Raw genomic sequence first — 12,961 nt, 5'->3', positions numbered from 1 at the left:
TGATGAGGGCCTGAAGCCAGTTGCACACCTGTAAGTGGTGCACCAGGATCCAACTCACCTTGAGAACTGGAGGTAACTGCAGGGGGTGCTGCTGAGATGGTCCCACAGCAGCAAGCAGCACCTCTCTGGAGGCCAGGCTGGCCAATGACAGATGCCACAATGGACAGTACCAGAGAGGATAGAGGAAGGTAGTGCTAGAGAATCCTAACAGCAGACCTCTCTCAGAGATACAGGTCAGTGTTGCTGGTCAGCACTGGTCAGCATGCAATGGTGCCAGAGAACAGGCCCAGTATGACAGCCATTTGAGTGATGTTGGCGTAATCCAACAGCAGACAACCCTTTTGGAGACACTGGGCACAGGCCAGTGTTACAATTCTACAGGTAATGCTAGGTTAGGGATGGGGGCAGGAGCAGCAGTAAGGATGCAGTTTGAAGTGGAGATCGGATGTCAATGTCTGAGGAGGTCTGAGTGTTGATGAAGCTTCCCAGTGAATGTCTGGACCAGTTTATCCAGAAGTTCCCACTACCCATTCATCAGGTATCTGCAGGGACAGCAACAGCCAGGGTCAGAAGCTATTGCAATCTGGGGAATTGTGGCCATTTTGCCTCACTGACATCCAGTGCTCTTGGCAAGTAAAACATATTTATCTGTAAAGAGAGCAATGAAAACACCAGAGTTTGTGGAAGGTAAAGCATACCAGTTTTGGTCATCATAGACCTATGACTCACATTTTGGCCTTCTATAGCACAAACTTGTAGGCAAATAAATCTCGAATGACAAGGCAGGAGTGAGAAGAGGTAGCACTGTGGTGCCTGGGAGCTTGCAGGAGACTGCAGTGACTCCTGATGTGTGGACAGAGGTCAGAAAGGTCAGTGATCCCAAAGGGGGAAAGACTGGGAGTTAGGGGAGTTCATGGGACGCTCTGCTGAGGCCCAATGGTGATGTGAGTGTCCTGGATGAACATAAGTTCCCCCGATAATAGCCTTGACTTACAGCAAGAAAACAGCTGGCTCTTTGGACGAATAAGCACCCCAGCACCTGCTGGGGACAAAGCAGGCCTCTTCAGATTGCATCTTCGAGGTTCCAAGTCTAGATGCTTCTTCTGCCCACAGTGATTACTTACAGGACCCTCTCCAACTATTACCATCTTTCTCTAAACAGGCGTAGTTTGCCAAGGCCGTGCCAGGCCAATTTTAGACCTAGGGACCTGTAGGGACCAAGTGAAACTAGGCTGTCCTCGAGGACCCACCCACCCTGGTGGGCACACGCTGAAGTGGTGAGCAGATGATAAGCATCCATGAAGTGTTAGATCTTTGGCACTCTTTGCGACAATGTCATCGGGTATTGTATATGCAGTTGTCTGATGGTTTGTTTTGACCTGGAAGATTAAGCAACTGCCAACCAAACCCTGCTGTTGAGCATGCTGCTGAGAGAACACAGAGGATGCAGGGCTGGCCTTATCTGTCTTCTGTAGGAAAATAAAGTGTTAATGTTGTTTTGCCGGGGACATTGGAAGTTGTGCCTTTTGACCCCCTGATCCGGGAGCCTGGCTAGCGCCCGGACCAGGAGCTAAAAATAGGGCTGGTTATGTAACTGTTCACGATATTCGGGACCACCAAGAAATATGGCTGGATGTGTAACTCCGGGGTGTCGTGCACAGAAACGTGACCAGCCCACCATGAATCCCTGGGTTTGGATACTGGCCATATCCGACCTTGGGAGATAAAAACACAGTGGTTGCCTAGCTAATGCTGCTTGCAGCTGCTGGACGTCTCCCATGCTGTTCTCCAGAGTGCTGACTCTTTGCCTCCGTGATGCTGATTTCTAAAGAAACTGTACAGTATGTATGCATGATAATCAGTTTGGTCACATTTGGGGCACTGTTTATAATTTTGCTTGTGCATCGCCTGTGTTGCTCACAATAAATCCTTTTTCCTTTTAATAAGGTGTGGTCATTAAATCCCACGGAATCGAGTCTCCCTCAAACACCTGTGCACAGCGCTAGCAATCATTTTTTCATTGCTAGTTACAGTTTCGTGTTGGATCTTGCTTCAGTATTTTTAAGAAAAGAAAAGTGATTCTAAGTGTACCCTAGCTGTGATGGGGAGATGGACAACTGTTCTGCGAACAAACGAATGAATGTTGCACACAATGTGTGCATGCTACACTTATTAAATAAATCCAATTCACTGACATGTATTTTTAATCCTAATATACAGTATGATCCTTTGGAACTCAACCATGTCCTAACTGATCTTTAAAACCCAAATAAATATGCTGGCAAAGTTGATGCCAGCGTATACAGTAACAAGCGTCTGTTTCATGATGAGTGTATGGGGGATGTAATGCATATACAGCTGGGCTGTGCATCTTCAGTTCTGGAATATAACTGATGCTCCCCTTTAGCATCTCAAAGTGAAGCACATGAGCCTCCCATAACTGTCCTTTACACCCCTCTGGCCCCCAAACCCTCCCACTGGTTAAGTCCAGGACTTCCCCTGCTCTTAGGTGTTTCCAAAGACTCCAGGGCCAGAGCACCATCCTGTCCGCCTGGGTCAGAGAATCTCAATGCCCAACAGCAGGTGCTCTGAAGACCTGGAAAAATTACTCACCACTCAATGTCCTGCCAAGACACAGACAGCACTCAGAGACCCTCTGGGGCCCTCAGAGGCCACTGCTGCTGCTACTGCTGTCATGATGCTCCCCACCCAATCTGGAGGCTCTCTTGCTGGCATCCTCCAACCACCAGGATGCCTTCTTCCTGGCTTCCTCCTACACCAGGTACAGGCTGTCTGGGGGCTCCGGCTTAGGCTGTCTGAGGAGGTCTTTGGCACGACTTACAGCCAGATGAGTGGCCTGGCCTCCCCGGGGTCTGCAGCAGCCTGCCTTGTTCAGCAGGCCAAGGCCCAGACTCAGACCCCAGGCCCAGACTCATACCCAGATGTACTGTTGACCCTTTGCCCTTGGGATAGTTCTGTGGCTACCATGTTTCCTATCTTTCTAACCTCACCAGGATTCTTTTTTTTTTTTTTTTTATTTCAGGGACCTTGATCCCGTCTGTGCATGGACTTGCACAAGGTAACAATCCAAGGCCATCGGGGTCTCCCCAGAACAGAGGTCACTCGGAATCTCAGGGAAGAAGTGTAGGGGGCCTGTTGCTCTTCCCTTTCCTAGAGCCCCTGGGCTCTACACGCTATGCCCACTGTTGCCAGGCAAACTGCCAGCTTGGCAAGGACATCACTTCATGACAGAGAATAAATCAGTTCCCTGACTTAGCAGGTTACCACACTTTATTTAAAATTAGGATCGGTCTATTTTATTTTACATTTCATTTTGTTTTGTTTTACTCATTTACTTTTTGGCTATTTATTTTCTCAACAATGTTTTTCATGGCTTTTCAAAAGACAACTGGAATAAAACGAGGTATCTTTTTTCAATTCTACAGCCCAGGAAAGTGAACAGAGAGAGGTTCAATTTCAACCTTGCCCCTGCAGGGGGCAGACACTGCGCTGACCTGGAACAGAGACCCTACCCCCTGGGGCCTGTCTAGGGTGGAGTAAGGCCCTCCAGCCACTGCTGGTACTTATCTGGACACATCTTGCCATTTAGTGTATGCAGATGTGCCCAGCTTTACTCACTGGGGCCTGGAGGTGACAGTAGGAGCCATGGCATTTACTGAATGACCCTGGCCATCCCATCAGCTCCCACTGGATGCACTGATCACACTGCAGGTAGAAGTGCTCATGAGCTGAAGCCTACTGGACAAACGTGAACTGCAGTTTACAGTTGTTATTACTGGTCATACCTGGGAGAGGTCAGCACAGTCTCATCAAGTGTTGGCCCTTGAGATAGCAGACAGATTTAAGACATAGAAACACGCTTGATTTTGGGGAGGTGTAGAGCCCAGGCTTTCCAGTACCATTCCCTGTTTCCTGGGTACATTATGCAAATGTTCCCTCTTAATTTCTAATGGAAAAGTCAGATTATTAACCATCCTCACCTCACCACCACAGTTGTTAACATTTTCCATGTGCTCATTTTGATCTGCACATTCTGTTACTCATTGCCTCTCATCTGGTGTGGGACTATTATTATCTTACCTCTGTTGGTCATTTGAAATAACTGAGAGGTGAAGCACTTTGCTCAAGGTTAAAAGGGAGAATGCAGGTCTCCCTGGTGGGTTAAAGACAGTGCTATCAAGTTATCGCCAGCCACTACAGCACAAGTTCAATCCCCAGCTCACCAGGGAGAAACCCACATGGTGCAGCAGACCGCTCCCGTCTCGCTTGCTGCTCCTCAGCAGTGTATTTCAATAGATCTGCCTGTTATGCTTTCTACTCTCTGGTGAATCCTTTCACCCCCCCACCTCTGGTCTGTACCCCAGTTCTTGAATGCATAAATAAATAAATCTTAAAAAAAATTAAAGGGAGAATGCACACAGAAGGTGGGGCTGGGGTGTGTATGGCACCCAGGAAGAGCCAAACTCATTTGCCACTTCTGCTGGAGTCATGGTCAGAAGAGGAGCTATCACCTATGGGAGGTGGGAGGGATGCAGGCAGGAGGCTCACATTCATATAGTGACCCAACAAGAGTCACTGTCCCCAGCCTCCTGCCTTATGACTTGTACTGCTTTCTTTCTCAGGTGTGACACATATATATATATACACACCATACATGCACCACACCACACAGGCCACACATATATACACACCATGTACATGCACACACACCACAGAAAACCCCAAGACCTTCATACTACATATTACACACAGTACACACACACCACACATACACACACATGCGCGCACACATACACACACACACCTCTCAAGCATCAGCTGACCAAGTTGGACTCATGTGCTTCTCCTTTACACATCTTGAAGTCCTGTCTTCTTCCTTTCTACAGACCTTACCTCCTGGCAATAGATTGTAAGACCCTGAGAATAGTTACCATTCTCTGTGCATCTCGTAGACCCATAAATAACACAAGTCTTCCCAGAGAAGATAGCTGCAGTGATTTTTTAACTTAATTAGCACATGCTTGGGTGAACAATGAAGAGGATATAGGCTGAATTCCATGTATTTATTCATGGTTAACCAGCACACTGAGCTGTTGATCAGCCTCTGTTGTTGTTTGCATAATGGTAGTAGTTTCTCTAGAAGATATGACCAGAAAAACAATGATAGAACATATTTGCAGATTAGTTAGCAAATACAACTTTAGGAGAATTGTTTTTGGCAATATGAGGGGAGGTATGAAATACATTGCAATGGAAACTGAAGGAAAGTAAAAATAATTTAGGCCAGTCATGTAAAGATAGAATCTTCTCTCAGAGGAAAGATAAAAGTCATCCCAATAATACAACTTTCCCACTTAAGGAAATGTTTTCTTCTTTTCCTTTTCTTCCCTGCTGTGCTGAGTCAGGCACTGGAACACAGCAGGACAAGTGTCGTGAACCACCATGGGGCACAGACACATATAAGACAGGATGTCTCAGCTCCTCGTTTGGCCACGCAGTAGAAAACTACTGATGTGTTTTCCTTCTCTATAATTTTGTTATTTCAAGAATATTATATCCATTAAATAATATAGTTTGTAAAATGCAGAGATTATATTTTTCAACTTAGCACAATTCCCTTGAAATTCAAGTAATGTGTGGCAATAGCTTCTTGTTTTTATGAATGGGCGGAATTCTATGATATGGATGTATCACAGTTCTTTAATCATTTATCTTTGAAGATCAGTTGGGTACTTTCTAGTTTGGGCTTTTAGGAACAAAGATGTCAAGTTTCGTTTTGTTTAATTTCATTTGAGACTTTCTCTTTGACCCCAGGATTACTTAGGAGTATATCGCTTAAATTCCATGTTAGAAAATATCATGCTATCTTTCTTTGATAGATTTCTAGTAGTTTCTTTAGAAGATATGACTGTTCTGATTGGAAAATATATTGTACATAGTTTCAGTACTTTCAAGTTTGTTAAGGTTTGTTTTATGACTTGGAATTTGTTACGTTATTGATAAAAATTCTATGCACATTTTGTTTAAATGTTATACATATTTTTATGTGAAAATAAACTTTCTTTGGGGAAAATGTCATGATCGTGGGCACTTAAATGGATTGTAGATTCTCCTTTTTTACTTGGAATTTTCTCTAAACATCTATTCGATCCTATTGTAAAATGTTATTGTCATGTCTGATTTTGTTCTAATATTTCTGGTAATTGCTGAAGAAATATAATTAAAATCCTCAACTATACTTGTGCATTAATCTATTTAGTACTCCTTTTAGCTCTGTCAGTTTTTGCTTCATACATTTTGAAACTTTGTTGTTTGGTGCACACACATCTATATTTCTTCTAAGTCCTGCTGCTACTCTTCTCTTATCCTATGCCTCTGGCCAGACAAAGCATGTGTTTTTAATTAGTTTGTTGGGTGTTTGGTTCTAGATTGTGGACCTTTCTGGAGCATGTTCTTGGATATATGAGAAATAAAAAGAAAACCCAGGGAAGCCACCACAGCACGTCTCTTCAAATGGTAAGTGCCTTGTTTTTCCCCACCCTCTCAGAGTCCTTTTGAGATTATCTGTTAGATTATTTTTAGGAGTTATCACTAAGTTTGCAGGGAAAGGTTTTATTTTTGTCTCTGAACCAGCAAAATCTTATAATTAAATATTTTATTTTATTTTCACCAATGATAGAAAATAAGTAATAAAAATAATACTTTAAAAATAATGAAATGAGAAATGAAATTATTTTGACTTCTTTCTCCAAGGCCCATAGGGAAAGTGGGGGATGCTTTCCTCTTACCCAACCAAGCCAGAACTCAATGAAAAAGGGAGAGTCACAGGCCCATGAGGCAGATAAACGAATGTCCTGACTCCTTGGCTGGAAATTAGCTGAGACATAAGACCTATTATAGCCATTTTTTTTAAAGGTTTATTTTATTTCTTTATACAAGCACTGGGTACAGTCAGAAGCGCAGGAGGGTGAGAGGATTCACCAGAGCCAAGCGGGGAGCAGAACAGGCAGACTGGCGAAGCACACTGCTGAGGGGAGCAGCGGGCAGCAGGAGAGGTCTGCGTGCCATGTGGGTCCCTCCTCCGGTGGCCGGGGAGCAGCCGGGGATCGAACCGGCGCTGCAGAGGCTGCGGGCATCTTCGCAACCCAGCACTCAACCACTGCACCACTGGGGAGGCACCTATCCTTTTGTTTTTATGGGTAGGAATGTTTTGTTGATTTTGTAGAATGAGATCTTCAAGAGTTAGGTATTACCAAGAACATGTAATACATTATCTCCTGGAGTTCTGCTCTGGCATGTGGCTCTACTCTCCTTGTTTCAATTGTCTAAAATGCCAATTCTGATAGGAACTCTTTTTCAGCGTCATTGTCCCCACTTCATAGAGGAGTCAACAGACTTTAAAATATTATGTAATTTGCTATGATTTTACTGGTGGCATGTGACAAAGTGATACATTAGACTCAGATCTGTTCAGCTCTGAAGCATGTAGGACAACTCCTATTTAAGACACTGGATAATCACAATAAGCAGATCCCTCTGTTGTTCATGTTCCTATGAAGCTTGTAGTGGGTGAGAGAGACTTCAGTAGGATACTCACAAATACGCAAGACAAATAAGTGTCTTATCACCAAATGAGACAAGTGCTTCAAATTACATGAAAGTGGTTCTAGGTAAAGAGGGGATCTGGTTTTGGGTCAGAGTCCCCTGCTGATATGAAGAATGAAAGAATAATGGGGTGAGATAAGGAAGGGAAGAAGGCAGACTCCAGGTAGTGGGGAAACTCCAGTTGAAACTCAAACTCCTAGGAGGTGAAGAAGCCCAAGCCTTCTAGTTCAGGGATCGGGTCAGGAGACACGGGAAGCTGAGTCACCAAAAGTAGAAAAGTGGCATGTGAAAAGGTAATGCTAGAGTTTTTTTAGGCACCACACACAAGTCCAAGACAAGAATTTTAGTCTTCACATTAGGTACTAGGTGCCTTCTTTCAATTCTGTAATTGAGACCTTGGATCCACCAACGCACTGCAGTATTTTTCAGGTAAGTAAGAGGTCCATATCAGGGGCTCAGTATATCATATAGATTAAAAACAAACAAAAAAAAAACAAAAAAAAAGAAGAAGAAGGGACTCTCAAAAAGGCCAGACAGACCTGGCTTCAGCACTTGTTAACCATGAAACTGGGTACATTTAGCTACCTGTAGACCTTTCAGTCTCCTTACTTCACCACAGCAAGAATAGTGCCAGCTTTATATGTTTGTGATGAGGAGTGAATCAGCAAGTGGTGCCCACTCAACTGACCTGTAGCACATGTGAATACATGACCATAACAGGAATAGCTGTGGTCATTGCTTCCCTTCACTGTCCTCAAGAAGGTTATGTTTCCTTTGGATGCTCTGCCAAGAGGGATGGGTCTCACCTCTGGCTTCTGGAGACTTAGTGTGTGCCTTTTCTAAACAGCTGGGGTTGCAATGGTTAAAATTTGGAATAGAAAGCACTCTCCTTTGCCTTACTAATCAGAGCATGAATTTCTGAGCAATTTCAGCTGCCTCTGTCCTCATTAAATGAATGAGGGGGCCACTCTCTCCTATCACATAATGAACACATAACCATCGTGGTTTGGAAAATGAGAAAATAAAACCAGGTATATTAAGAATACAATCAGAGAAATAATGATAACACATCAAATGTGTCCTTGTTCAGGATGAAAACACACATAACTTGTCTCAAGAAGTGGTCGGGAGGAGATTATGTGGGGAGAAGACATTTATATTAACAAAGGATGGAGAGCAGTAGTATGCTGCCATTCATACAGATAGACATATGGAGATATGTGAGATTCTTATAAATATTCTGAATTTTAGAATTAAGAGAGTAAAATGAATTTGGATGGTTCAATTTAGGAAAACCATAATAGTGAAACTAATAGGCATAATTCTATTCTTTTCTGTCCAGCTGGATCCATTAATAGTATTATTGAAACTTCCATTGAATAAGTACCTGCTGTGCTCTAGGACCTGCATCTGTTCTTTGGATCTAGAAAAACACAGATTTTGTCGAACATAGAAGATCTCATTTTTTTGCCTCCCTGGTGGTGCAAGGGTTAAGCACCACACTATGATATAATCTGCAGCCTCTGCAGCATGAGTTCAATCCCCAGCTGGCCAGGGAGCAAACCACATGGCACAGCAGACCTCTTTTGTCTCACCCGCTGCACCCCTCAGCAGTGTATTTCAACCGGTCTGCCTGTTCGGTTCCCTGCTCTGTCTCTGGTGAATCCTCTCACCCCCTACCTCGCTGGCCTGTACTCCTGTTCTTGTATGCATAAAAAATAAATCTTTTTTAAAAAAATCTCATTTTTACCTAAAATTTCTACCAGGACTTAGAAGAATGATATTAAAGGAGTCTTCACATTTTCTGAACAGCAATTCCTTCCGTGTAAAAAGTGGGCAATAGTGCCTACTTATGGAGTTGTTGTTGAGGGAAATTAGATGGCCATCTGTCATAGTGTGGCAAACCCAAACAGCATAATTGGACTGAGATATGCGTTATGAACATGGCTTACGTTAGTCCTAAGCACAGAGTGTACAGATGTGTCAGGGCTCCACAGTCCCTTTCTTCAACATGTTAGCAGCCCTGGTCCTCAATTTATTGATAAACTTCTATTTCTTTGTTTTCCAGGTGAATCTGGCATTCTTTTCCACACTGAAGACTGTGATGAATCCCTCTTTATTACTAGAGTGTTACAAATAGCAGGCATAGAGCATGGACCCAAGAACTTTTTACTTAACTTAAGTATGGTCATCAATATGAAATTTAGGGCTATGACTAGACCTCTTCTAGGCAAGTGGTGATGATCTTGTACATTGAAGACAACAGAAACATATACAGAGCACACAACAAAGGAAACCCAAGCATGACTTTGGTGGCCAGTGGCCATAATTTTACTGACATATGTTCCATGCTTGCATACAATGATCTCTGTCTCTTAAAACTGCTCATAAGCTTCCATTTCTAGCGAGAAAAAAGTGACAGGAACTGTGTTTACCATCCTCCTTACAAAAAAATTAACATCAAAACAGAGAGAAAATATTGTCTTTAAGATACCAACAATGAAACTTGGATTATATAATAGGTGTATATTGAACTTATGCAGAAACTGCCATATTGTTTTTCAAGACAACTGTGTCCTCTCCCTTCCTTTCTTTTTTCCTTCCATGCATCATTTTCTTTCTCCCTCGTTTGGTTGTGTGTGTGTGTGTGTGTGTGTGTGTGTTTTAATGAGAGCTCCAGTTCCTCTTCATCTTTCTTCACCAGCACTTGGTACAGCTAGACCTTTTAATTTAGCCATCCTCATGGGTCTATAGTGATATGGCATTGAGATTTTAATTATCATTTCCTTGATAGATTGAGCTTTTTATATAATTAATAAAAAAAAAATTTGACACGCAAGGCCACAAAATTTTTCTCCTTGTTGTTGTCTAGAAGAATTGCAATCTAGGTTTTACATTGTCTGTGATTCATTTTGAGTTAAATGTATATATTTTGAGATATGACTTCTTTGTTGGATTACATTTGATAACATTGTTATTAGAATATTGACTCTTGCTTATATGAAGGATATTAGATTTTGTTTTTTAAGACAGATAATTTTATATGATAGATAAATGGTTTCCCTATTTTTGGCATCCAATTTCTTTTATTTCAATGTAAAATGAAGCCATTTTTCAATTGAGGTAAAATGAGTATCTCATATTCTTGAAATTTCTATACTAGTTGGTTTTTATTTTCCAGGGTGAGTTCTGTTAGGGAAGGAAAGCTGACTCTGATTTACCGTGGTATAATATATAAAATGTTTAGATTTGTAAATTAGAATTAATGCAAATGCAAATTCTGAACTATGTCAGCACAATGGAGTTGGGTGTGTTGGTATAAGACAGTCAATCTTTCTGGTGGAAGATATAGCAGGAAATCTGGATTACATACCTCTAGCACTGCCATTTGCAAAACAATATCCAACAATGAATGCAATTAAGATTTCCATAGAGTAGTTTGGATGATATGGTTTAGGTACTGCAATCAATCAGACAAAAAAAATGTAGTGGAAATAGCTAGAATTAGCTAGAATTCAGGCATCCATCTTTAGTAAAAGGAGAGGAGTGAATGACCTGGGGGGACATGAGCAAATTAATCCGAGGAAAAATAACGTAGATAAATTATACCTAAATTTAGGAAATGCTAACCATCGTTTGATGGCTTACACAATGAGAGACATTTGAGTTATATTTGTCTTCCTTTGGATGATCTCTATGGAGATGAGTTACTGGGGGTCTCTTCGCTGTAGAAGGTAACCTTCTACATCCCATTCCAGAGGGTGATTGATGGGGTAGAGAGAGCATGGGAGGTGCAGTTAGCATCATTCTTGGTGAGCGACTCAATACTCTAAATGTGCCTTCTCATTGGAAAACTGGAAGTGATTCCTCTCTGTTGCTGGAGAGGGGCATGCAGAGAGATTTCAGCCAGTGGCACTGCCTTTGTTCAGCTGAGCGACGACATATGTGCTCATTTCACATTCTCAGTCGGCATGAAAGTTCCTTAAATACCTGCTTGCCCCTTTCTGCTCTGTTCAGGGGCAACTCCAGGTGTGTTCACCTACCCAGACATCACTGTCATGGTAGGAGCTCATGGTAGGAGCTCTGACTTGCATGCTTTCCTGGATAGTCTGCTGGGTCTCAGGCCCAACTCCAGAATGGCACCTAGGGAGAGGTTGAGATGAAGTCCCACCAGCTCTCAGTTGAATGTTGCAATTATTTTATGAACATTTTAAAAGCCAAATTCTAGCAGAAAGAAAAAGAAAGTCTTTTTATATATCTTTACCTCATAAATAAATAAATCAACATTCCTTCCTGAGAAGTAGCATGAAAAATGTCTTTGCTTTAGTGGAAACCTCGTAATAGAGGTCTTGACCTTTTGCCATCAGCAGATGTGTATAAGCTAAGGTCTCAGACAAAGATGAATTGATGATTTCTTTTCTTACTTCCAAGCCTCACAAAAGATAGTGTGCCTGAGAGTTCACAAGAAAATCAGGATTTGTCATTGTTTCTAAAGTTTTATTATTTAATGGCAAACAGTTTAAAGTCACAAATAATTGTTTTTATGTTTCACTGACTGTGTTTGATTACCATGCTAATTATAAGATTCTCAGAAAGTGGAGACTTTAATGTTGTTTCAAAGTAAAGCACTTGTTCAGAGACCATCAGAGCAGGATCACTCCATTATTTCGCATCAAAAAGTAAAGCAAGTCTTTCAGAGATGGACGGACAAGCTAATTTCTTTTTCCATATATTGTGATACAAACTTGCAACACTAGGAGCCAGGGGATTTCCATATATAAAGCTCCAAAGCAGACCATTTTGTTGAGAGTGGAGGGACAATAGAGGGGATCTCGGTAGGTGTGATGGCAACAGGCACAACTATTTTGGAGACAACTCTGACATGTGTGTGAGTTCTCCTCCCACCTGAATGGGCTCCTGGCAGAGCCCAAGCTGCTGTTTCACCCATCATGATTTTTCCGGGATCCCACATCATTTCTGAGGCTCCCAAAATGAGGCACAGCAGACCTCTAACTGGAATTAAGACGCTTCTTTATTGTGATTTCACAGGGATCAATAAGCTAGAGATAAAAGAAAACAGCACATCCTGCTCTGTGTCCTCACTCCTCAGCTTGAGGGCAGGTTTTCTGTCCCATCACTGACTTCCTGCTGTTCGATTTCATGGGACTTGTTTCTCACCATATCGACTTGTTGCTTCTTCCCCTGAGTCTCACCAGTAGGAAAAAAACATGATTTAGGCTGAGGTCAAAGTGTTACAGGGCAGCCCCAGGGGAAAACAGGGTGACTTGGATGAATCCTGCAATTAGGATCATGGGACAAGAAACTCCCTGGTGGC

At 42.4% G+C, this 12,961-nt stretch overlaps 1 long non-coding RNA gene across 1 annotated transcript; it reads left to right on the top strand.

Annotated features, from left to right (window-relative positions):
- Nucleotides 1-3,042: 3,042 nt before the first annotated feature.
- Nucleotides 3,043-10,508, top strand: LOC119250798 (uncharacterized). Its single transcript, XR_005126440.2, has 3 exons — nt 3,043-3,079; nt 6,450-6,537; nt 9,695-10,508. It is a non-coding gene; the product is annotated as an uncharacterized LOC119250798 (long non-coding RNA).
- Nucleotides 10,509-12,961: the final 2,453 nt, after the last annotated feature.

The sequence above is a fragment of the Talpa occidentalis genome, unplaced genomic scaffold, assembly GCF_014898055.3.
Source record: "Talpa occidentalis isolate TD23 unplaced genomic scaffold, MPIMG_talOcc4v2.1 talOcc4.18, whole genome shotgun sequence".
NCBI lineage: Eukaryota > Metazoa > Chordata > Mammalia > Eulipotyphla > Talpidae > Talpa > Talpa occidentalis.
This window is presented reverse-complemented; position numbering and strand designations above follow the sequence as displayed.